Source organism: Meleagris gallopavo, chromosome 1 (genome assembly GCF_000146605.3).
Source record: "Meleagris gallopavo isolate NT-WF06-2002-E0010 breed Aviagen turkey brand Nicholas breeding stock chromosome 1, Turkey_5.1, whole genome shotgun sequence".
In the NCBI taxonomy this organism is placed as follows: Eukaryota; Metazoa; Chordata; class Aves; order Galliformes; family Phasianidae; genus Meleagris; species Meleagris gallopavo.
This window is the reverse complement of record NC_015011.2, coordinates 173,202,898-173,230,636: the sequence shown is the minus strand read 5'-3', so window position 1 is coordinate 173,230,636 and position 27,739 is coordinate 173,202,898.

The window sequence follows — 27,739 nt, the reverse complement described above, 5'->3', positions numbered from 1 at the left end:
CTTTGAGCAACCTGGTCTAGTGGGAAATGTCCCTTCCTATAGCAATGGGGTTGAAACTAGATGATTGTAAAGGTCCCTTCCAACCCAAACCATTCTATGATTCTGATTTTGCAAACTCAGAGTAACTCTTAGAGGGTATGTATCACCTCAAAATCAGTAGTCAGCAGAAAAGGACAAAAACATAGCATCATAGAATTGTTTGAGTGGAAAGATCATGTGATCTAACCACCTTGCTTTGAAAAGGGATATCTAAAGATAGATCAATTTCCTCAGAGCCCCATCTAGCCTGACCTTGAATGTCTCCAGGAAGAGGACTTCCACAACCTTTCTGGCCAACATGTGCCTGTGCCACACCACCATTATTGTAAAATATTTTTTTTCTTCTATTCAGTCTTCTATCCCTTCTTTTAGTTTGAAAGCATTTCCCCTTGTCCTTTCAAAAGAGATGCCACTAGGTAATCTGTCACCTTCTTTCTCATAGTACCCCTTTAGATACTAAATACCTGCTATCAGATCTGCCCAGAGTCTTCTCCAGGCCTTGCAGGAGAAGTGTTCCATCCCTTGGATCATTTTTGTGGCCCTGTTCTGGATGTGCTCTAACAGGTTTAATTCTCTCCATACTGAGGGCTCCACATCTGGATGCAGTATGCAGTACTCCAGGTGAGGCCTCACCAGCACAGAGTAGAGGGGCAAGACTGCCTCCCTCAACCTCCTGGTCATTCTGCTTTTGATGCAGCCCAGAATACTGTTGGCATTTTGGGCTGTGAGGGCGCATTACTTGTTCATGTCCAGCTTGCCATCCACCATTACTCCCAGGTCTTTTTCAGCAGGGCTGCTCTCAATCCTTTCATTTCCCAATTTGTATTGGTAATGATGGTTGCCACAACCCAGGTGCAAGACCTTGCACTTGGAATTTCTGAACCTCATGAGGTTCACCTGAACCCACTGCTCTCAAGACTGTTTAAGTTTCTCTGGATGATATCCTGTCCATGATGTGTATTGACTGCACCGCACATGATGGTGTAATACACAGATTTGCTGAGGGTGCACTCTATCTCACTTTTCATGTCACTGATGAAGATGTTAAAGAACGATGTCCCATTACTGACCCCTGAAGGACACCACTTGTCACTGCTCTCCATCCGGACAGTAAGCTATTGACCACCACTCTCTGGGTATGATCTCGATCTCATAGCCATTTCCTCATCCTTTGAACAGTCCACTCATAACATCATATCTTTCCAATTTGAGAAGAAGGATTTTATGGAGGATCATGTCAAAGGCCTTACTTAAGTCCAGATAGATGACTTCAATAACTCTTCCCTTTCATCATTCCCATTGATCATCATAAATTATATCATCATAGAAGGCCACTAGGTTGGTAAAGCTGGACTTGCCTCTGGTGAAGCTATGCTGATTTTCCCAAGTCACCTTCCTCTCTTCCATGTGCCTTAGCATAGCTTCTGGAAGGATCTGTCCCATGATTTTCCCTAGCACAGAGGTAAGGCTAACATGTCTGTACTTTCCTGAGTTGTCCTCTCTATCCTTCTTAAAAATGAGTGTGATGTTGTTGCCTTTTTTTCAGTTACCAGGGACTTAATGCTGACCGCCATGACCATCAAACATGGCTTGGCAACTACATCAGCCAATTTCCTTAGAACTCTGGGACACATCTTATTAGGACCCATAGACTTGTGGATGTGTAGGTTCCTCAGGCAGTCACTAACCTCATCTTCATGGGAGGGGACTTGCTCCCCCAGCCTGACCCACCAAATGAGGGCTTTTTAAGGAGCAGTCATCAGTGAAGACTGAGGCAAAAAAAGTTATTGAGTAGCTCAGCCTTCTCCTTCTCTGTTGTTACCAACCTGCCTGTATTCCTCACTAAAGAAAGGATGCACCTTCTTGGACTTTCCTTTTCTGATTGATATACCAGAGGCTGTACAAAGGCAATAGAAGCCTTTCTTGTTCTTCTTCGCAGTATTTTGCAAGACCAGTTCCAGCTGTGCCTTGGCCTTCCTGACCCCATCCCTACACAGCCTAGCCGCATCTCTATTCTCTTCCCAACTTACCCGTCCCTGCTTCCACTGCTCGTGCATTTTCTTCTTGCTCTCCAGTTTGACCAACGGGTCCCATTTCAGCCATGCTGGTCTCTTGCCTTCCTTTCCTGACTTCCTACACCAAGGGATGCAGAGCTTTTGTGCCGTAAGGAAAGCTCCCTTAGAGGTCTGCAAGGACAGATTCCCAGAGGGTTTTGTTGACTAACTCCCTGAAGAGATGGAAGTTGGCTTTCCTAAAATTTAGCATCCTAATTTTATTCTTTGACATTCTAATATGTCTCAGGAGTATGAACTCCACCATTGCATGATCATTACAGTTCAGACAGCCTCCAATCCTGAAGTCACCAATCAATTCACTTGTGTTGGTGATCAATAAATTCAGTATTGCATCTCTCCATAATATAATGTCTCACAAACAGCATCAGAGCAAACCAGCTGCCTAATGTAATGGTTGCTATGCAAGGCCTTCAAGTTCGGTCTGTGGTAAGGGAAACCACATCTTAATTATTTTTATGTAAATAACTATCAAATATAGATTTTGTGTCTCCCTCAGTCAGCAACTCCTTCCCTTTGACAGATAATATATCTATCAAATTACTATTTGATTACTTTGGAGTATTTGAAAACTAAAATAATCCATGCTGACTCTAAAGTCTTTAATAAGTGTTGGATTTCAGATTGAATAGGTGCTGACAGGCAAACTACTTAGCTACATATGATATTTGCATAGAGAGTTAATCTGATATTTTGGCTGAATACCTTCATAATCTAAGTATGACAGTTTTTAATGCCAGTATTTAACTGTACATATAGATTATTTTGTTTTCTTCTCTAATACCTTTTGGTTGTTTGCACACTGAGAGCGACCAGGGAGACTGTAGAATCATAGAATGGCTTGGGTTGGAAGGGAAAACTTAAGGATCACCTAGTTCCAACCCCCTTCCATGGACAATATTTTCATTCACTAAATCAGGCTGCCCATGGCTCCATCCAACCTGGCCTTGAATGCCTCCAGGGATGGGACATCCACAATTTCTCTGGGCATCCTGTGCCACCACCCCACCATCCTCTGAGAAAAAAAAATTCCAACTAAAATCTAATCTATATTTCTCCTCTTTTAGCTTCAGAAATTTTCCCTCTTATTCTATCACTGTAAAAAAAAAGCCAGTCTCCGTCTTTAAGTTCCATTTTGGTGCTAGAAAGTGAGGTCTGAACAAGCCCAGTTCCCTCATCCTTTCTTCATAGGAGAGTTGTTGCAATCATCTGATGTTCCTTGTGGAATCCTCCAGACCAACTCCAACAGCTCCACATCCTTCTTGTGCTGAGGGTCATGGACCTGGATACAGTGTTGCAGAAGGCGCCTCATAAGGTCAGAGCAGAAGGGGTGATCAGGTTCCTCTCTCTGCTGCCACCCTGCTGTTGATGGAGCCCAAAATATCTTTGGCCTTCTGGGCTGCAAGCACTCACTGATGGTTCATGTCAACATTTCATCCACTATAACCCCTTCCGTTTGGTTTGACATCATTCTACTTGCAAAGCATGATGAATTATATTATTAGTATCAAATCAGCGTTAACCACTTTTGGAAGCAGGGGAAAAAAAAAAAAAGTATTTAAGTTTAAATTTAAAAGATTTAATATTAAAGGATTTTTTAATACATTGACTGCTTTAATTGCATGAAAAATGTGAAGACTTTGAGCACTTACTTCAAAATTATTGCATTCATTTAAGTCCAATAGTGTATAAAGCAGCTTAACCAAAGTAAGCATTCCACAGAAAAAATATAATTCCAAAAGTATACTATTTAATTTTTAAGCAAAAAGAGACATATGTAAGAGTAGATACTGCTGCCTAAATAACACGTTTGGAATGAAAAGATTTTTTTTTTTCCCCAGCAGCAAAATGCTTTTACCCATAATATTTTGTCCATGCTTTGTAAACAAATTTCAAATAACATTTTCACCTGATCTTTCAAAATAGGTTTTGTATGACTTTTGCTGGTGATAGAGAAAAGAGGATTTGGTGTATCAAAGGATTCTGAAGATTTACAATAAAGCAAACAGAAAGATCTGTAGGCTTAGATCCCCAAACCACCTACAACATTCTCACAAACTAACATTCTTCACAAAAAATAGCCTGCAGACTGTCTATCTTGATTACAGAGAATAGAGAGTGCTGTATTTTGTTTTTACACTTTTAATTTCTGTGAAGAACTTTAGTAACTCTTGCTTTCTTTTGTTCACTTGATCACTCAGTTAATTAGTTAGAGAAGCTTTGACCAGAAAAACTGAGGGAGCCAATAGGGAATACAGTATGGGCCTCACACCTATACTGCCTTGCAAAGTAGAGGGGGGTCAGCTTCTGGATTTGAATCTCAATCAAAAAAATTAAGGAAATTTGAAACTATTAATCATATTCTTGAGTAGCTTGGCTTCCATGAGGATCCATATTTCAACACCAAAATACTTGCCTGAAATTTTTATTAGAGTATACAGTAGCTTTAACATTAAATACAAGTTCTGTTTTTCCTTACATCACCACATGTTGAAGGGTAATGCATGATTTTATATAATCATGTTATTTGCTGTCCTTTTCATGTCACCCTACTTGCCATTATCACTGTTCAAAAAGCTGAGTCCACAAAACACACACCTGTATCATTCTTGTGGTAGATCTGCTGTGCCAGTTGTTCGCTCGCCCTGGGATTAAAATATCCAATGTTATGTTATTTTAATAAAAGCTGAGGTGACAAAGCATGCACCTGCATTTTTGTTTACTGCACCTGCCCTATCACTCTCCTCTCTTCTCACAACTGCAGCAAAACACAGATAGCCACCATTAGTGAAAGTAGTCTGCTACAAATTGTTTCAAGTTATGTTTTAGTGAAATATGAGAAGTTAAATATTCAAAGACATTTGATCCTAAGAGTATTGTCACAAATTATTGTTGTATAAGAAATCATTTTACACTTGAACTTGCTCTCTTGGATCATGAAAGAAATTGTCATCGACTTCCAGTGAGGGCTGGCAGGCCAGCAAAAACATCAGGCTTTATTAAAACAACAACAACAAAAGGTTATATAATCATTTTCTCCAGTATCCCTAATCAACTTGATTTAGAAAAAAAATTTGGAATCACTTCTTAAGGAAGATGATCATGTAATTTATCAGTGGCTGTAGTGTGAACAGTACAGTAGTAGTGTAGTATTTGCCTAGTTGTAGTATTACAAGTGATGCAAGTTAGAGTAACTCAAGCTAGAAGGGTCCTCAGTAAGTCTCCAAGATTCTGCTGACAGCAAGCTCATCTATGGGGCAGATTGAGTTGCTCAGAGCTTTCTATCCAGCCAGGTCTCCACAACCTCAGGAGCAAAAGCCCAAACATTTGGGACAATGGGCTTCTCCCTATATCCAATCTGAAATTCAGTCTTACCAATCTGTATTTACTGTATTGCCATCCTGCCCTGCACAGCTGTGAAAAGCTATGAAAAAGCCAGTCTGTCTCTCCTCAGTGACTTCCCCACAGGCATGAGGGTTGTTGTATGGTTCCCAGAGCTGTCTTTTCTCTGGGCTGAGAGGCCATGATTTTCTCATAGGATAGATATTCCTGCAGCTCTGGAGTCAGGGATTACTCCTGATCAACAAGCAGTTTTCAAGAAAGTATTTCACTTCTGAAAACACACACACACAACAATCTGCAGGTTCACAGGCACACACACATCTGTAGATTGAGAAAGAATGGCATGGCCCCTTGTGACCATTCAATACCTCAATACCTGTATCCTGAGCCCTCATCTATCTCAGGCCTCCTCCTTGCCTGCTAGTAGCTCATCAATTAGTGACTGTAAACTTTGTTATTTGCCCTATGTTTATCAGGTTTGTGTTTCATTGTGTGTCCTCATTTCTGCTTTCACCTTTACATATTGTCTCTTTCTGAATCACAAAACTGTTTGATTGAATAACCTTGGTGAACAGATGTTCTCAGCTTTCACACAACAGAATCATGGAATCATGAAATCACAGAATGGCTTGGGTTGGAAGGGCCATTAAAGATCATCCTTCTCCAACCCAAATGCTGTGGACTGGATGCCACCCATTAGATCAAACTGTCCAGGGCCCCATAAACCTGGCGTTGAGCACGTCCAGGGTTGGGGCACCCACAACTTCTCTGGGCAGCCTGTGGCAGTGCCTCACCAACTTGTCAGTGAGAATTTCCTCCTAATATCTACTCTAAATCTTCCTTCTTTTTGTTTAAAATAATTCTCCCTCGCCTACCATTATGAGACCACGTAAAAAGTTGGTCTCATTGTGAAAGGCCACGACGAGGTCTCTCTGGAGACATCTCTTCTCTAGTCTGAACAAGTTAAACTCCCTCAGCCTTTCTCCATAAGAGAGTCACTCTAGACCTTTGATTATCTTTGTGCCCACCCCCCCACACCTGTGCTAGCAGTTTCCACATCTTTTCTGGGCTGGAGGCATGGACACAGTACTCCAGATGGGGCCTCATGGAGGAAGAACAGAAGGGGCATTCATATCCTCACCTTGCTGGCCATCTCTCATTCTCCCTCATACATCCCTCGTACAACACATACTCTTACATCATAAATATATAAAAAAATGAATATGTTTATATTTTTATATGATATATAAACATATATATCTGTTTATATATTTATATACAATGAAATTATATGTATAAATATGTAAAAGCATGATCTGTTTTTCTGTATGTTTTAATTACATTTGACAGAGTAGTATGAAGCAACATCGCTTGTAGATTTGCTGCTCAGGAAGAAATGAGACCTGTTGTGTGCTTTAAGGAACTACATATTGAAAATGTAATACTATAGACATTTTTTATCCCCTAAAGACAATCTTTGAATATTTTTCTTTTTATATTTCCTTGTTCTTTCAGGACCTGTCAAAGTGATGTAGTATTATAACAGTTTTGCTGTTCCACTGACTTTAATAAAATTCACTTTACACAATAAGCTCTCCTTTGCTCTTAAAAATAACACAAAGTTTACCAAGAGTATTTTAACAAGTTACTTCCATTCTATTTTTATTTTTTCTATAGTATAGTATATTATACCAGTTATTACTGGTTTCTGTCATAATTCTAATGGTAACTGTAGTGGTAACCCTAATTCCTCTGTCTGGAAACATCCAAAGAGAACATAGTGTTCTCAAAATGGTCTTCTTTTATGGATACTACCAAGTCTTTTTGAATACGATGAAGATCAAACTTCAAAATTGAATTGCATTTATTATCGTGTCTAAAAATTATAACCTGAATCCCAGAAACTTTTCATTGCCAGGAATATCTTTATTACATTAATTGAGATCTGATGACAGTTTGCATAGAATTAATCACATTTGCATAGAATGAAACACAATCAAAATATTAAAAATTCATATAATAAACAGGACAGATATCATTTATAAACACAATTTATGTTTTAAAAAATTGACAAAACTCATATTTTACATCTCAGTTCAGAATTAGACTTGTCATTTGGATTTATGTAACTCATGTTTAGGTTTTCACTCCTGAGCTAGTTTTCTTCAATGCTGCTCATAATCTTTGGAAAGAAAAGCACTTTAAAAATACAGTTCACTCACTTTAGGGAGAGATTAATTATTCTCTTCACCTGAAATATATTGATTTTTCTTCACTCACTATAAAATGACTCTGAATGACTTGAATAATAAAGACATCTGTATTTGGTTGTGTGAATCCCATTTTATTACTTCTTTTCTATAGGAGTGATGTCCTGTCAGTTCAAGTGTTTTTAATATTATAGTGAATGCTAACTATTTATCATGAAATGTAGTTTTCTGAATTCCACACTTATCTACACTTCCCACATTGCAGGTAGCATTTACAGTTTCCTCAAAAGTAAATAGAGATATGAAGATACACTTGAGGATAGAATTTTGTTCAAAGAAAATAATAATGCAATGCAGTTTGTCCTTTTCCTGTTTGGAGTTTTTTAATGGCTTTCAAGTTTAAATAGCTAATTAGTATTACGTTTTGTTTGTTTGTTTTAATGCAGCTAGTGATCAGCTAATTTGAGTTATTTGCTTTCCAGCTCTGACAAAGCCAAGTATAACCGAGTATTTTTCTCCTTCAGCTGATTTTTTCTCAGTGCGAATTTGGATATTCTATACCTTTCTATGGTATTTCTATGAAAAAGTCTCATTGGTGCCAGATCAGCCACAATGCATAGGAACCTCCAAATCCACCTGACATCAATTTTTTAGGGAAGATTTCTGAACTAGAAGCATTATATTTAAAACAACGATTTTAAACTGTAATGTGCCAGCTAGTTGCACCTTCGCAGAATACGGCCTCTAACAAAAGACAAAATAGCTATATGTTTTGATTTTATATTATTATTATAATTTCATCTATACATGTACATATGTATGCAAACTGTTATCGGAGTTTACAAATAATGATAAATGAGTTGAATAGCTACTCATTTAGTTTGTCATAGGTACTACAGGAAGAAAACGAGATACTGTATGATACTGGGTTTTATTTCACCTCGCTTGGTGTTTGGTTTGGTGAATGCTTTCTGGACTTGTAATTCTGCAGAGGTTATTGGCTTTTCTGAGGTGATTAATTTGGAGGTGAAACATACTGAGATATAAACATATTGAAATATATTTATGCAAATAGAAGAAAAACTGAATTGAAAAGAAAGTATATTTTCTACAGCAGGAGAAAAAAATGCTTTTAGAATAGTGGCAATATGCCAGCTTCACCGATAATAGCTGATAATTACCCTCAACAGCAGGCCGCGCACCTGCTTCATAAGATCTGAGGACATAAATTGTTAACTTCTGGAGTCTCAAGATTTTACTTTTAAATTTCCTATTTGGTCCCCCAAACTCAGCACTACAGGGACAGATGGTTGAGCATGGTTTGTTTATCAGAGCAGAGTTCTCTAGTTTCTTTGCAAGTGAGGGATAAACATCACACTGTGAGATGAGGCCAGTATTTTCCCTCAAAGGGGTAAATGAATGCTTATAATAATTTTGCAGATCAGGACATTAAAGCTCATGCAGTGACATTAAATATACTTCCATAAATAAATAAATAGATAGATAAATAAATAAATGCTTTAACCCTTACTATCTGTGGAATATATTCACAATAAATAATAGAAAAGAAGCAACCATTGATATGATTCCCTTATCATTTAATTTTATGCAGTCTACCAGTTTGACATAAAGATTTGTGAAGCTGTATTTATGGATACAATTGAAAAATTGTATTTCATTCAGTGTTTAAACTGTTCTCAGCAGTCCCCCGAACAGTCTAAGATGCATCAGTCTTTTTGTGACATTTTGTTTGAGGAGTAAATATACATTTACACTCCATGTTGAAGACGTGTTTTATTTGTTTTTCCTTGGAGACTAGTGTAGTTTAAGACATGTTCTTGTGAAAAAATTGAAGATTATCCCAGAATTACAAATGATAAAACTAAAATTGAGATGAACTAATAGATTTTCCTGTCTCATAAATAAAAAAAAAACATGAATTTCTAAAGGATGAAACTAGAACACAGTATTTTTAAAATAGCAGTAGAAGAAAAAAGTGCACCTAACACTTCAGTGCCACTTGGAAATATAATTTTTCTTTTTTTTTTGCTTTTCTTCCAAGCGAGGTTACAATTTTTTCTGTTCTTTATTAATACTGAGCTATCATTTTTTTCCATGCTTCTCACTCTCTACCATCTTCTTCTCCTCAAATAAAGGAAAACTATTGAAGGAAGACTTTAATGTAGTGTGACTAACCTTGGAAACTTTGAAAGAAGTTTTGTTTCTGAAATGTACATCTATGCTATTTCTTTCCTGGTTTGTTTTTTCTTTTTTCTTTTTTTCTTTTTTTCTTTTTTTCTTTTTTTCTTTTTTTTCTCCTCTCTCAAGCTTTTCATTCATAGCCACTGAAAATATAGATATTTGGCACCAGCAGTGGCCTCTGGTCTCTGAGGTCCCTGGATATTCAAACCACTGTATACATAATGGAGAACTGTATAAATTTTTCAAAGACCATTTTATGCTGCTTTGTCTCTAAAGTGAGTCTGATAAAGTTTACCCATCTTGCCAAATGTCTAGAGTTTGAAGAAAAAGGGGCGCATACTTAGGTAGGAAAGTAGTATGCTTGGAGTTAAGCATCTTTTATTTTTTATTAAGCAGTCCGAGTTACTGTGTCTTTGTAAATCAGAAATGTTATTTCATGCATATGATTAAAAGTCTGCAGCACATAGTGATGCTAACTTAATATGACAGAGATACTTGAATTATTCAATAAAATAATTCATTATTCAATAAAAAAAAATGATATTTAAAAAGTGAAGGCCAGCTTTAAGGGTAATCTCAAAAAACAACATCTTATATACCAACTTAAAATTACTAATTTTCAATATAAGGATACTTACAGACTGGAAAAAAAATTAGTAACTTATTGATACCCATAAGTGATGGTAAGAGACATCTGAATAAATATTTAATCATAGTTGTAGCCAGTGTAACATTTTAAATAATTAGGATGACATTAGCCTTATAGAAAAGGCTAATGTTTCTGATGGCAACAGTAAGTTTACATATGAAATAATAGCTTGTAAACAATTACAAAACTTAAAAATGTACTTGAAACTTACTTTCCATGAAGTTCAGAATTAGTGCTTATGATTTGCATTCGGCAGTAGTTGAAAAAATAATACATGAAGTAATAAGTTGGATCTCATTTGATGTATGAAGTAAGGTTTAATGACATTCTTACTTCTTTGGTCCAATTCCTTTTATCAGCAGTAAAAATCAAGATATGTCTCTTAAAGTGAACTTGCATGAGGATCACAGGGGTTGGGTGGACTTTTGTTGAGGGGGATGCACTTTCTAAGCTGCTATTGATAACTTACTCACAGCTCAGAGTAGCAAATATACTTGTTCTGCATAGAGTTTTAATGAGAGGTTGTAGACTTTTAGAGATTGCTTTTCCTAATGTAATACAAAACTGACAAGTATAAGTAAGCAGGGAACTTCTAATAAAACAGTGAGTTCTGAAAATGTGTGAATCTCTAGTTTCCAATCATAGTATAATAATTGGAAACAACGTTTATATGCATAAATGCATCTGCACAGCTCTGAGTTGCATAGTTTGCATAATACATAATACAATAACTATTTACACTTTTCAATGCAAATACAATGTCAAATGCATTTTTTAAGTAATACTTGAACTTGCTGAAAACTAATCTACATGAAGAGTGATTGTGGGTTTCTTGAACACTCTGTTCTAAGGAGTCGTAAAAGGCTTGTATTTCTTATGGTCCTCACTTCACCTGTTGTATGCACAGAAAATAATGCTTATTCATCTTGAAATTATTACTTCTCTACTGTGTAAAATGTGCCTAAACATCCACATAGTCTTGAGGTTTGAGGTCGTGCAGTGAGGATGACAATCTTAGAATCACAGAATTATAGAATCACCAAGGTTGGAAGAGATGTCCAAGATCATTCAGTCCAATTGTCCTCCTACAACCAATATTTCCCCACTAAACCATGTTCCTAAGTACAACATCTAAACATTTCTTGAACACCTCCAGTGACAATGACTCAACCATCTCCATGGCCAGCCCAGTCCAACGCCTGACAACTCTATCAGATTTTTTTAAAATTTGCCCTGGGAAAATTCAAATTGACTCATACTGAATAGTCCAGAAAGCAGAATTCTAACTCCATGTGGCGCTGTCAAATTTCTGATATCATCCATTTTTGAAATAATTCCTATTTCTGAATATAGCTGGGGAACAGAAACTTGGGCATGACTCATCTGATCTGTCTCAAAAAAAGCATTTCTTTTCCAAACTCCAGAAACAAATGTAAACTATAGCCATCTTTTTAATCATATCCACAGAATACAAAAGTTGACAAAATAAAAGTAAGAAAAAAGTAAGGAAGTAAGGAAATATTTACTTACAGATGCTTTACAAGTGAAAAGCAGAAGTTGTGCTTTACCCCTTCCTTTAATAACCTGAAGTTTCTGATAGCTCTGCTATCACCAATGTGACACCTGTTTTTAAAATATTTACTCGTAATGACTCAGCTCAGCTTTTTGAAAAAGACTTAGATTTTAATTAAGTGCTTTTAAATGTATATAGTCTAAAAGAACATAAAGACAAAAAAAAAAGTTTGAAAACTGAAAATGTAGTCTCATTCTCATTATTTTCATATTCTCAATACATAAAATATGGCAGACTGTTAATGTCATTTACACAACATCAGAATTCAAACAAAAGAAATCTCAGCCTACTTTTCCTCTAGCCCACGCATTTTAAGACTGACCTGCACAGCTTCAGTGCAGGTTTCTTCAGTTTTGTTCTTCTGCTGGTAATATCAAGGATCTATTATCTGATCTTGAAGTAAAATTTCTCTGAGCTCACTAAATTGAGTTAAGTAGTGACCTAGGATATTCTATACACACTTATAAAAACAGAGATTAAATATTACTACATTTACAGACAGATTTCATGAAATTTATTTCAGTTCTTTCCATTGTACTTGCTGAAAGTCTTGTAAATCTAGTGCATAATGAATTCATAAATATATGCAATATTAAACATCTATGAAACATTTAGTTTACAAAATCTTAGTTAAAAAAGATGATCAGACACAAGCTGATTGCTAACAGAAACACATCACTAATCCACAGGAGTTACTAAAGAATAACATAACCTTTCTTGAGATAAATGATACTTTAGGACCTTTAGCTCGTAAAATAGACAAATTTTCTTTGAAGAGAAACTGTTTAGCAATATTGAATATTAAGTCAGCTTGCATGCAATTTATCAATAGCATGCTAAGCAGAAATACCATGGGGCTATTTTTTGATTTTCAAAGCAGAGTACCTGCCAGTTCCCTTTGGAAATTATGAAGTTTAATCTACTTTAACTTCTGACTAAATTTATTTTTATATTTCCATTGCAAGTACATAGGCAAAGATCTTGATCTTCTTTTTTTTTTTTTCCACTTTGTAGATTGAGGCAGAAGGTAATAAACAGATCAGTGTCAGACCTGGGAGTATCTAAAGCACTCCCTATATATAATTTTTTCTGTTTTTATGATTTTATACACTGTGTAACTTATGAAAGCCTTTTTACATAAAGCAGATATTCAGGAGCTCAAAATGGTTCTGTGAAAGATTTCTGACAAATCTATTTTCCTTTTTAGAATAATCACTGTTCAATTGTAAACTGCCACTGAGAAAGCTATCGCCTGATGAACAACTATAGTAATTTTTAAACAATATTTGTTCTTATTTTAAATTTTCATATATTTTTACTTGCCTATCCAGCTAATATTCCTTCTGGCATAATGAAGTGCTCTGAAAACAGCTATGAAAATTTTTGGTTTGCTTATATGGGAAGATTCTTCTCTGAAATGCCAGCATTCTCTAATTTATGTGAAGAATTTTCCTTTGAGGATGAAAAGTCACTCTCTGGAAGATTGCCCATCTCTATGCACTGTTTCCAGTACAGAAAACTGTACTTATGCAGATATCTAATACAACTTCCTGATCTAGCATTTTGACATGAGTCCTGATTTATGCCTCTTGGCTGTAGCCACATTCTTCTTCAGAGACAATTCCTGCAAAACACTTTTAAAATAAGTCTTATCATTATGTTTGTTTTCTTTTGTTGTTGTTGGTTTTTTTGGTTTTGTTTTGGTTTGGTTTTGATTTGTTTTCTGTTGTTGTTGTTGTTGTTTGTTTTTCCAGAAGTGATGCAAGATCTTTAATTTGAATGATTCTGCTGTGAAAGATTCTAACATGGAAACAAACTATCTGAATCATGATCTCAGTATTGACACAAATCCACAAGAAGACAACTGCTCCATATTGTGAACTGGCTCACAGAGACAGGATAAATCTTCTTCTCTTCCTCTTTCAGGAAGAATTATAATACAAAAATTCACATTTTGATATGGAGATACAAACTTGTTTGTAAACTAGGTGAAACAAGATGAACCTAGCCTGTTTCACTGCATTTTACTTTCCTTCTGCTTATATCATAATAGTGAATCAGCAGAAGATACATTACTGTTGAAAGTACCATATTATCTCTTCAGAGAGATTAGGTTGCACAGTCTGAAGATAGTCTATTATTCTGTGTCCAGAAGAAGACATGAATCACTGTATAGCACAGACTCTGAGATACCAAAACATAACCCATGCCATTATGTTATACGATATGAGATCTTTTTATTTTTGTCGTATTCTAAGTTCTTTCAGAAACTTTCTAGATGCACAGAAAGTTTGGACTGTAGACATTTATGAAATGCACAAAATTATAAAGAATAAGAGCAGATCTACAGAAAAAAAAAAAAAGAATTTTTTTATGGTAGTCTGTTTATCTTTTTAGTGGGAGAAGTATGTGGAATAATGTGTGTGAGATCCATCATCAAAATTGTGACAAAATGTGTACCTGACTCTGTAATTACCATTTCTTATTGCATCATTTTTCACTAGTTTTACTGTTGTAAATATGTGACATCTATGAGACTAAATAAGTTTCTAGAGTAAAGAGTAGAGTCACAATGGATAAAAAAACAAACAAACAAACTCAAAATCAGAACAACAACAACAAAAACCCTGAAGTTGCTTGTGTAAATCAGCAGATCTCAGGCAGTTCTGGGGAATTTGCAGCCCATTACCTGCACCAATGAGTCTGAATGCCTGTTAGGCCAGTCAACCATGACAAGTGCAAGAAGAAGCCTAAGAGGAAGATGGAGAAAAGGGCAATTCATGTTTTTCTTATTCTAGTTTCTCTCTGGCATGCTATTTTCTTCTGTTGACTGTTGCCTCCCATAAACAATATATCCTTTTCTTGTATGAAGCACAGATGCAATTTCTCTTTCTGTTAGACCAAAGACATAGTATTAAGCAGTCCTTGAAATTTTGGCCTCTAGCACTGTCTTAAGTTAATGCAGCCCTGTACTATAAATACAGATAGGAATGACATGCACAGTAAGATTATTGTAATGTTGTCTGATATCCTAGTTGAGTAAACAAAAAAAGTATACATATAAGTAAAATTCATTAAATGTTCCTACCTTAGCATTTTGTTCAAATCATTGTCTTATCCTCTACTACTTCGCTAAGGCAGCAGCTAACCATGTGTTTTCCAAAGGTTCTCTGACTTAGTTTTAAAACTCCTATTAGCCTAAAACTCTTACTTCAGTAGCCCGCTTTTCTGGAATGTATATTCTCAAGTAAATATCCACTTTTAACAATCCTGATTCCATCACTAACTGCCAGATTTCAAAAGCATACTTATTTATGTTCTTTGAGGAAAAAACTAATATCTGGGCCTTTATACTTTGGGCACAATCACAAAGCCCAAATTGCTACAGGTTGCATAACTTTCTTGCCTTCTCAGTAGCATAATGTAGTTCCCACCTAGTAGTTTTAAATCAGTATGTTATACATTCTTCCATTTTTTTAAATTACAAGTGTTTATGAAATGTGAAGATTAACAAAGCCTTTGTGTGTTACAAAAAAAAGTTGATAAAAAAACAACACACTAGTATATGCAGAGCATCCTTATTTGAGAATAATGAAAAATATTTTTTCTAAAGTATAAAAAATGCTTGAATATTATTTCTGCATTGTTACTTACAGAAATATTTTCCAATATTGGATGGTCACTGTGTATAAGTTCCTCTGAAATTAATGCCTCCTATTTGTTTCTGTGGACAATACAACTACAAAATGCACAATATCATTATTTGATAGAGCAAATTCTCAGCTACATAACACTATTTTTCAGCATTGTCTTCACTATTAGTTCCGCATTTTTCCTAGCAATGAACAAGAGCCTGCATGCTGGTCTCAGAAAAATAGGCACCAGCAGAGGTATCCTCTGTTTCACACTGCTATGATGACACTGCAAATAGGAAAAAGTCCACACAGTCCATCTTTCATCAGCCCAAATAGATAGAAATTAGAAGGTGCCAAATATGGACTATACAGTGGGCGCAGTAGAACAGTCCAGCAAAGATTGGCAATGTGCTCCACAGTCTTCAAACTGGTATAGGGCATGATGTGATTGCATTGCAAGAGAAAAGTTATCTTCTTTTCTGGCCTGCCTCTGCAAGTTTGAGCATTTAGCTCAGTGATCAGCTTTGATGTTTTGTCTGAGTTTTAGGACACCCAGAAAGATCAGCCCTTTCCTATGCCAAAAAAAACCCACAACACATCATTTTAAATGCTGAGATCTGTACATTGAACTTTTTCTTCATTGAGAAAATCATGTCACCACACCATGGACTCCAGCTTATTGTGGTGTCACCATGTCTAGTCACCAGTAATGATGCGATTCAGGAAACTGTAACCTTCAGTCTCATACTGGTTCAAAAGTTTGTGACAGACTTCTGTGTGATTTTCTTTCTGTCCTTATGTGAGTATTCAGGGACACGTCTGGCTGCCACAATCATTTCCAATGCACTGAAGCCAATATTCAGCTCTGTACTTATTTCCTGTTCATAATCTTCTTATTCAGGTAAATGAGCTGATTGAGATGTTCCTCACTTTGTGGTGTGATAGCTATGCATTGCCATCTGGAACATGGCTTGTCTTTCATGTCACTTTTGCCACTACTGAAACGCACCACACACTTCATCACTGTGCTCACATCCACCATTTGTTCTCCATAACAGTTCAGCAAACACTGATGAATGTCAATGGCTGATTTTTTTTCCACATGGAGGAATTCAATGACACACTTCATACGCACCTCCATGTCAGATAGCGTTTTTGTCACACTGCCACTCTGCTTCCATCCGTCTCACTGCAACAAAATGTAATAGAATATTGATAGGAAGATTCAACCTCTACTGCCATATCAACAACATCCACCTCTGACATTCTAGGCACATATCATAAAATAGGAGGCATTTCTTTCTTAGCAATCCTTGTATATTTTCTGTAATGTATACTACTCACAAATACACAACCGTCTTTCATAGTTTTACTGAATCTTTGTGAAAAGGAAAAAATGTAATTCATTGAGGTTTTACTTAGTATTTCCACGATTTTTCCTCATTAAGTATTTATATTGGCAGACTGGAATATGTGGTCTTGGCTGAGGTTATATTGTAGTCCTTTGTAATGCAAATTACTCAAAACAATATTGTTAAACTACAGAAAATCTTTACTGAATAAAATAATTAAAATTTGCAAAAGATAGAATAAACACATTTTTTCCCTGGTGTACACAAATGCTGTTGAATGCAATGGATTATTATCTATTTATATTAAGAAATTCAGCCTGTTGCAAATTTATCATTAAGTTTAGTGTCTTTTGAAGCATCTAGAAAAAAAAAAAAAAAGAGCACTCTGGTCTTGGACCAGGAAATTCTGTTAAATTATCCTTAACTTTAAATATAAATATTGCATTAAAATAAACTACATTTCTAAATGCTATTCTGGACCAGATTGCAGTGCCTAATATATGGTTAAATTTAGGAACATAAATCTGCTGTCGCTAGAAAAACCATATTACTGCATGCATCATCCATAGTGGGGCAAAATTTTATGCCATTTTCCATCATCTTGCTTAGTCAATCCTAAGAAAACAATTGCATGTTCAAAGGTCCCTGCAAAAGACAAAATGCCATGAGATTTGTGAGTAACCATGTTGAGTGAAGACTACATTCCCTTTGAATAACACATGGACTCAGACCAGAGAGCTGGAGCAGGCTTTGTTCAGGGACAATCAGTCTTTGTTTCACTGACTTTTAAAGGGATTTGCATTAGCAAACTCTCTTACTAAGCCTTGTAACTATAAAGTCTATTTTCAGCTTGCACACTCGGATTACTGCTTGCTAGTAAAAGGTCATTTTCTGTCATATTGAAATCAAATTGGAAAAGATGAATGCATTTAATTGCTTCAATAATATCATGGCATCTAATATTTTATCACACAAATGACAGACAGACACATTAAAAACTCAAGCTGTTATGTATCTTGGAAAATAAAAGTAGTCTCTGTTAATTCTGTGTATGACACCAAAAACTCTCATAACTGGACTGGTGAAATAGGCCTGCTACGCAATAAATCTCTCAAGAAGTCTTTTCTGTGAAGATTCTCCACTTATGACAATTAAAATAGCCTGTAGTGACTCCAGAATTATTAGGTTGACTTTATACTATGGAAGTAAATGAGTCATAAGGTGCCTCTAGTTCTGATTTTGGAAGCTAAGAGGAAGAAATCTCTTCTTTTCTTTTTCCCAAGGGAGTCAAAAACATTGTGTCTGAAAATACACAGACTTACTCTACTGTTTATTTTTATTTATTTTGAAGTCAGTTGCAATTATTGGTTAATTTCAAACTCATTCAAATTTGTTCCTAGCTAAAGTACGTCTGTGATGTGAAAATAATATTAAATGGATATATGGAATAAGAAAATGTGTTTATTTGGGAAATGTAGTAATCGAGACATTGACCAGAATTAACAACAACAACAACAAAAATCATATATACATATATATGATATATATACATATATATATATTATATATATACACACATATATATGATATATATACATATATAACATATATATATATATATATATATTACTGAAGAATTGGAAAAGGTTGGTCTTGGTGGTTATATTTGTTAAGGAGTTAGATGCTTTTATTCCTGTTCTTACTTTATCATCATCATTATCTTACAAACCTATATGTTTAGTGTATTAACATATGTGTATACAAATATTCCTATAGTCAGTACTGTTCTTCATCTGAAAATAAAGCTTGCTACTTGAATGAAATAATTTTAATACCTGAATTAAGTTTCAAAAATGTTGCTTGTAGACAGTAGGTTTTAAATGTCTTCAGGAAAATATTTCTTGTCTTTGGTGCTCTGGCTTATATGGAGATTCCTTTTTGCTCTATAGAGAACCTTCTCAACCTGTGAGAGTCAGAAACATGCTGACATGAATTCAGGCCCTTCCAGAGTGGTGTCATAACCCAACAGCTTATTACATAGGCTTCTGGAAGAAAAAATTACTGTAGTCAAAGAGATCTGAAGAATTTCAGAGGCTCACAGCATGTCAGGGTTGAGAGAATACAGCAGTCCCAAAAGGTGGAAATCTCTTATCTGAAAGGAAAGTGCAGTTTGGGTAAACATAAGGTTGATATTCTATGGATGTACATTAAGTGCCCATTACTCTGCACAAAATCCAATACCACAGGATTTCTGTATTATCATGTATGGTAGTTGCTAGAGGTATTATTTTTGTTGTAAAGTGTAGAGAAATAGATACATTTAAAGGTATTTTAAGGGGAAAAAAAAGAAAAAAAAGAAAGGATTCTTAAAACAATAAAGTTTCCTAGGCACTTTTGTGTTAAGCTAAAGACATGCACTGTCTTCTTCTATGATAAACAATCTAAAAACAAAACCAAATGGAATGTTCATCCTGGTAATAGTCTGTATTTTAGTGCTAAATTTATGTATAGGATGTGTAACTAAGATTCAGTTTATGGTTTTTCCAGACTTGATAATACCAAGTGCAGATGGATTTTCTAGATGTGAGGATAGCATACAAGTGGACTCAATATTCTTGCTGTTCCTACTAATTCTTCCACTTCTGTAAATAACAAAATAGAAACTGGAGCAGCACCTTTTTAAAAAATATATTAGAGCAAGGGAGCTCTTAGAGCACTGTTGACTTTTAGAATCAATTTTATACTTAGTAGGCATATATCTGAAAATTGTAAGCGAGCATGAATATAGATTTTTTGTGAATACAGCCAAGCTTCTTGGTATTGTAAAAAGTTTTTCACCCTCTGGTTGTATCAGCATTTAAAAAGTTATTCCAATAAAACTTCTGTCCAACTTGTTGCAACCTTGCAGTTTTTTTCACATTGAGAAATAAATATTTCTTGATAGAATAATGTTTTAAAAACAAGAGAAAAAAATGGTAAAACACATGAACTTTTAGTGGAAAGCTGTGTAAATTGTTATTGAACTAATAATCATTTTTATTCTGTAATATCCTTTTCTGTAGAGATTTTCTACAGAAAATATTACCTTTTTTTTTTTTTAAAATGGACATCACTTTACACAATTACAACCCTACCAACCATATTTATATTCTGAAAGGGAAAGCTTTTAGATTAATTTACCTCAAACTACACATTTTTTTAATTTTACACTTTCAAGCTTGAACATTTATTAGTCTAGCAATTTCTTAATATTCTCTTTATGGCATCCTGGCTCACAGATATAGATGAAGTGAGACACCTTTTCCTACAATCTGTTACTCTTAAGAAATGTAAAGTGTAAGGAAATTTGCTTTGCTACCCATAGAACTGAAGACCTGCAAAATAATCATTGATGAGAATCTCAGATTTCATTTGGACAGTAAAAAAATAACCAAATAAAAAAATGAAACAGAACAAAATCTTGTTTCATAGATAATGATGCTAAAATAAACAAATGGTAACATTATAAAGACTTCTAATCATGGTGTCCACATAGCATACAGCTCTTCTTGAACTCCAGCCAGTCTTGAAAAGCTATGAAGTAGTATTAATGAAATCAATAGATAGTTATTTCAGAACAATTAATGATGTCTTCACACAACTTCTGTTAAAAATGGGATGGCTGTCTATAGACTTGCTGTGTGTCAGCTTCGCCCTCTTATTTCTGGATTCAGTACAGTCTCGCAGCCACAAGTCTCCAGCAAAATTTGCACTGACTGCTGTTTCTTCCAGAAGTCTGAGACAATCAACAAAGTTATGTATGATCTTTGAGATCTGCCCATCTGATTAGAAATCTCTGTATTTTCTTTAACTATACTGTTTGTGTTTCACAGTCAGTGATTATGTGTGGAGGACAGGGTTAGATGGGCAAAAGTAGTGAAGAAATAGACAGTTTTATTCAACAGGCTCTACAAAAGTGAGTTCCCAAAGACAGCAAAGTTAATTGCTAGTCATTTTTGTTCTCAGTCAACTGAACAGCCATGTGAGGGTCATAGTCACAACTCTGTGTGACTACATAAGCAAAATGTTGCAGAAAACTTTACAAAGAGAGCTGCCTGGGAAAGTGATGGAAAATCCTGCCATAACAAAGTATGTAAGTAGAAGATCTTTCTTTTCCTTTGCACTCTGTATACCAAAGAATAGATGCTGTTGTCTAAACAGGTTTCTGGTTTGAGACCTTTGAACATTTACACAGCCCATAGGTAAATTTCAGAATTGTCACTATCATTCTGTGTACTCAGATTTCACAATTCTGCAAACATTCATAGAAGATTTTCACTCAAAGGTTGAGCAATCTTTTACATAAGGGAGCACAAGAGAGTAGGTGCTATTTTTTCAGACTGAGCCATGATCTCTTTTGAAAGCTTAAAGTGGTAGTAGCAGCTGATATTTGTTTTTGGTGCTTTAGCAAGTGAGTGTTCATCAATAACATGATGTCTGGTTCTCTTTATAAAATGAACAGGCATTTCGACCACAAAGTTTATCTGCACTAACTTTCTATTTCCCTGAAGCTCACTGATAGAAGACAAAGAATGGAAAATGGAGAAATTCAGCACAAGTTGTTCTCAAAAGCTTTAGAAAGAAACAGCCTTTCCCTGCTGTCAATAGTTATATTTTCCAGAAACTCAATTTGTGTCGCACACTGACAGTGAAAAGCAGAAGAATCTGATTCACATAGATGCCATACAACAATGATCAGAGCTCTTTGGAGGGAGCCTGTTTGTGCTAAAGTGAACAAAGGGATACAAAAAACAGAAACAAAAACAAAAACAAAAACCAAACAAAAAATCAGCCTTAGGAGCAATGAGGGAGTTACACACTCTGAAATATTTTTAGAACCATTCCTCAGTTCAAGTTCACTATCTTTGTAGGAGATTATGGATGCAAAATGCAAATAAACAAATAATAAAATTATAATCTTTCTCTTGTTCATCCTCACGGAAGGCCAAAGGAAGATAATCTTGAGGATCTAGCTCTGCTCATTTATACAGAGGAATGTGAAATTAATAAAAAAGACAGCAGGACAAAAATATAATCCCTCCAGATGTGCTTTTACTGATATTTCCCTGTAGGAGAGAAGGGCCAGCAGATTAAATAGAGTTTAAGAGTCAGGTATTAAAACTGTCAAAAACAAAAACTTCCTTTTTGAAAGGATGCTTAGGCGGTCTCTACAAACTAACTCACAAACAACATAACCTTCTTTACACACACAATAATTATGCAACATATACAGGCTTTTATTGCTCAAAAAGAGACAAAAGTGCCAGGATAATGTCTTCAGTGACTGTTGCATACAGTATTGCGGAGGCTCCACTGTGACACATCTGTGGACTTCAGTTGAAGGTAAACACAATAGAACTACATTAAATTGATTTTCTTGACTAATAAGGGCCACAAATCCAATCTGCTTTGTTGGCAAATAGATATGGGCACTGACATGCAAGGAATTTGGACTGTTGTTCAAATGTTGGATTTCCCATATGCTTCATTAGTAGATGTTGCATTTTTCCCTCAAGCTACTTTCTATCATGTATAGTGTAGGAAAATGGGTAGAAATTTTTGACTCTGGAAACCATGTTCCTCAGGAGTACCTCCAAACGTTTCCTTCCTTCTGGCTCTTGTTTGATTCTGTGCTGTCTGATGCTTCCTAGAAAAACAGTTCTATAGGCCTTATTATTTCAAAGTAAAGGAAATTTCAGGGAAGCAAAGGTATTTTCTCCATTGTCATGACTGACATTCATTGTCATTTAGTAATACAAAACTGTTGCTGGGAGCATAAAACCCATAGAATGCAAATCCCCTTTAAATGATAAGGTTTACTGAGTCAATATATTTTCTTTACAGAGAGGTTTTTGTAATGAAAGCTACAGTCTGAGGCTTCAAAAAAGTCACTAACTGTGTTTACAGTAAAGTTATATATATTAACTAGATGACTTAGAATAAATCTTTCTTTTCTGTGTTGTTCACACTTAAAAATTTACTTATATGACAGCTCTAAATTACAATGTAACAAAAAGAAATTTTATAAAATTTCCTGGAAAGTCTACATTTTAGACAGACTTGATTAATTAAAAAAAATTACTTAATTAAAAATTTCTGCTGAATTCCATACCTATAAAATGGCAACTAATTTCAAAATGGAAATCAGCAATAAAGCCAAAACAAATTCAAGACATGGCAAGCTTTTTCTTATTGTTGCCCATCTGCAATCCCCTAAGTGCTTGACAAACTAACACTACTTTGAAATTTAATAGATGTTTCTGATTGCCTTAGAAATGTCCTTTGTGGAGACTTTTAAAATCAATTGTGCTGATTTTTCTCTGCTGCTTTTTAAATTTTCATTGCTTATTCACTCGATGTACATAAGGGGACTAAATTTGTCTATCATGGTGTTTCAGTGCTTGTACCAACTATAACCCCATTACATCTGCTACAGTGCCAATGCTTGCAGATGATTTGTTTCCCACATAGACAGCTTTAATGCATTTATACATTTTACTAGAATTATGTATGCAAATTTATAATAGCATTGTTTGCTGTTATAATTTTCTCTTCAGACTTGTTTTTGCTGTTAGTAATAAGAAAACATGTCTCCATTCTAGCTTTATAATTATCATATCACATGTTTCTTCTTCTTAGTTCATAATCGGAATTCTTCCCAATCACATTATTGAAAGACTAGGTAACATACTCAGAATAATTTGTTTGAGGCTGTAATAAATCTTTGACTAGTCTGAAAAAAAAAAAAATTACTAACTGTGACTGGACATAATGATGTTGTGGAGTGTTTTTTGAGGGGCTGCATCATTATATTAATTGTAAATTAGTTCAAGAATTTTGACTGTGAGTCCTTGTTTGATATTTTAGACCTTTATTCTCCTTGAAATGTTGCAGGAGATAATTGTGAATTCTATTTCTAACATAGAGGCATTTAAGTTGCATGTAAAGAATGTAAAATTGTTATAATGTCAGCTTTTCTCAGTAACTTAATTCATGTCTTCTTTATAGTCTATTAGCTATTATTCCCAGCCACTGGAAATCAATACAGTATCTTGACCGGTTTATCCAAAGAAGCTAACCTCTTTATACTATCTTTAAATATATTTTTAGTATAATAATAGTAAATTTCCATAAATACGTATGGCACCCAAATGCTATTGACATTTGTGACACATCAAATGAATACTTCAGGTCACTGAAAGTTATAAAAGAGGTAAAATTATTATAAATAAGACTGAAGCTTATCAAAGAAAAATTCTAAGCATGATTTAGGCACATAGATGCCCACTGACTTTCACTAAGAACAAAGGTAATGATGCCAAAGGATTCACTATAGTGGACAAAGAAGAGAAACCCATCCAAAAATAAAATCAGAAAAACATAGTTGGAATTGTAACTATCAGATGACTTCTAGGAAAATGCACTGTGCTTATGTATATGCTTATATGAGCTGTGAGGATATGTGGAATGTAAGCCTATCTTGTCTATCCTTAGAAAACAATGACATGAGAAAGGAAACGTATAAAATGGAACACCTACATATTAAGATCTTAATGAAGAAGAGATAAAAGAGACAATGCCAATGGCCCAACACCTCAAGTCACTGAAGGAACCTCACAGCTGTATCCATGGAGAGACTCAGAGAACGGAAGAGATCAGACGTTGGCTATGGACTAACAATCTGGGAAAATAGAGAGGATAGGTAATAATGCCAGGAATAGTGCCTTGTAGATGAAAGGAGAGCTGTGGATATATTTACTCTGACTTCAGTTAGACCTTTTACAGTCTCCCACAAGATCCTTATAGAGAAGCTGATGATGTACTTGCTGAATGAGAAAACAGTGTAGTTGACACAAAACAATTTGAATAGCTGGTCCCAGAAGGTGCTGATCAGTGAGTGGCACAAGATGCAGCTGGAGGTCAGTAACTAGCAGTGTACCTCGAGAGTCAGTACTAGGTCCAGTCCTGTTTAACATTTTTATTAATGATGTGGGAGACTGGGTAGACTGTACCCACTTCAGATTTGCCAGTGAGCCAGTGACACAAAACCAGATGGAGTGGCTGGTGTGACAGAAACTCCTGCTGCCAACCAAAGAGATCTCCACCAGCTGTGTGACAGGAACCTCATCATGTTCAGTGAGGAGAAGTGCAAATTCCTGAACCTGGAGAAGAACAATCCCACACACCAGGACATTCTGGGTAGCGCTCAGCTGGAAATCAGCTCTGCAGAAAAGAACCTGCAGGTGCAGGTGGCCACCAAGCTGAACTACCAGCCAGATAGATAAGGACATCCTGGATAGAATCCAAAAAAAGGCCACCACAATGATAAAGGGACAGACCATCTCCCTGAATTATCAGTCCAGTGTTCTTCTTTGAATTCTCTTCTTATTAATTATCCTTATTCCTAACAACTTTCCTGTGTGAGAGTGATCTGTATTCTGAGTATGTAAAACACTACTGAACTTCAAGCTAGTCTATCAGCAGTATGGGAACTGGTTTCCACAAGACATAGATCTGGGAACTTGGTAATGAAGAGACCATAAGATTGTCAGTGGAGGAACAGCTGGAACTACTGCAGGTAGCTGGTTACTAGTGTGACTGTAGATCTGGACCGGATACTGGAGAGACAGAGTTGTGGGTGTGGGTGTGAATGTCATATCAGATCTGCTAGCAAGATATGACTTTGTTTGGCCAGGAAATCAGAATAAGGTCAGACTATTTGTATTATTCATGTTTGTGCAAGATCTGCTAGGGTTTCTGTGGTGCCTGTAAAGGCACTGTTTCAATCCACTCATGGTCAGTAGTGTCTGTGTAGTGTGTGAAATGTGTATGAGTGCTGTCTGTCTATATGAAGAATAAATGCTTGGTTTTGCAAGTTGCTGGATCTAGAGTCACAGGACCACAGCAGACTGGCTCTAACAGTATGGGAGGAACAACTCTCCTGTGTCTCAAATCCATATTTGATATCACTTTAAGATGAGATTGTGTACCTCAAAAAATTGTGTGCTTAAATTGTTTTTTGAAAATCCTGGACATCTATATCCTTGGAAAATATTATCAAATATTTTAAAGTATTATTTTGATTTATAGTCATTTTTCTGCTCTTTCTTACCTGCAGCTATTAATCAAACTTTCAAAGTTATCTCTCTGCATGCTAACAGAACCATGAATGTTGCTGCAATATTTCAACTTGTCATAACAAAAGTCCTTTTTTTTCACCTCCTAATGGCTTCATTTTGCCAAAACCTTTTCGGGCTGTAGATTTTAGGTTTTGATGGGAGTGTCATTTATGATCTGTTTGCCAAAGCTCTGAGTGAGATAAACTTTGTTCATTTCATTTTTTTGCCCCAAATCCATAAAATCTATTCCTGTACTTAAAAGCTAAAATCTTCAGATTTCTGAAGTTTACAAGACTACTAGTTAGCTCCACAGTAAACTGCACCTTTGGCTTTGTCTCAGTAACAGAACGGTTTTATCAGTGAATTAACTCAGTGCTCCTAGTATAATTATCCTATTATTTCTAAATTATTTGCACTTTGATGGAGATCCGTTGTACAAGCATGTCTTTTCCATTCTAAGTAATGGAACAATCTGTGTCCTTCATTCACACTGCAGGCTGTCTCTATGGCTATATCCTTCACTTACTCTAAAGTGCTTAATATATGCTTTGTATACTTGCACAGAAGATGAGAATAAATTTCACTGTGTGTAAGTTTTGTTTAATACCACTTAATAGCTATTCATGCTACTGACAATACATCCAGTGATCATAAGATTCCTAAGAAAAGACCTTCCTACATGAAGGTCTCAAAGATTCAAACCAAGACGAAGAGTCCACTGTAAGCACTAAAGTAAACCACAGTGAGCTGGACCCAAGACAAGGGGAGAATACATTAGCTACCTAAAAAAAAAAAAAAAAAAGTTGAAAGACTGTCTTCTTTCAGTAAAAAAACCACACATATTAATTTGTTTACCCAATTATAAAAGAGAATAGAAATACTTACAGTATACTAGGTATCTTTGAATTAATATTGCAATTTAATTCAAGCTTTACTTCAGCTGTGAATCATTGCCATGCCCTAATCAAAATCTTATCAGAAATTTCAGTGAAAACATATAATTAATCCTTAAAATCAATCAAAAACAAAATGTTCACTGACAATTCTCTAGAAGTTGAAGTACTATTTGAAATAAGCATGGTTAGAATTTCTTGCTCTGGTACTCATTGCATGGGAAATTAATGTGCTATTTGTTTACCTATACAGCTTCCAAAATGTGGGTATTCCTTCATAATAAAATTATATTTTGAAAAAAAAATATTAAATGAATCACATGCCAAATAGCTGTTCTCCAAACAAACTAAATCTGTAGATTACATAAACCTGTTTAAATCTAGCTTTTCTACGTTATTAAGATATTATTTTTATTACAAACTGTTGTTGTCTTTATTTATTTCAAAAAACCCTTATGATTTTATTGTTCTGTACAGTGCTTATGTACTTTAATGAGAAACGTCAGATATTCTTTCATTCAAAGATGAAAAGTTAACTACACCCATTACAGTGTAAATTAAGTAATAATATCTTCTTAAAATGATTCCAGAACTTCCTCTTAAATAAGTTGCTA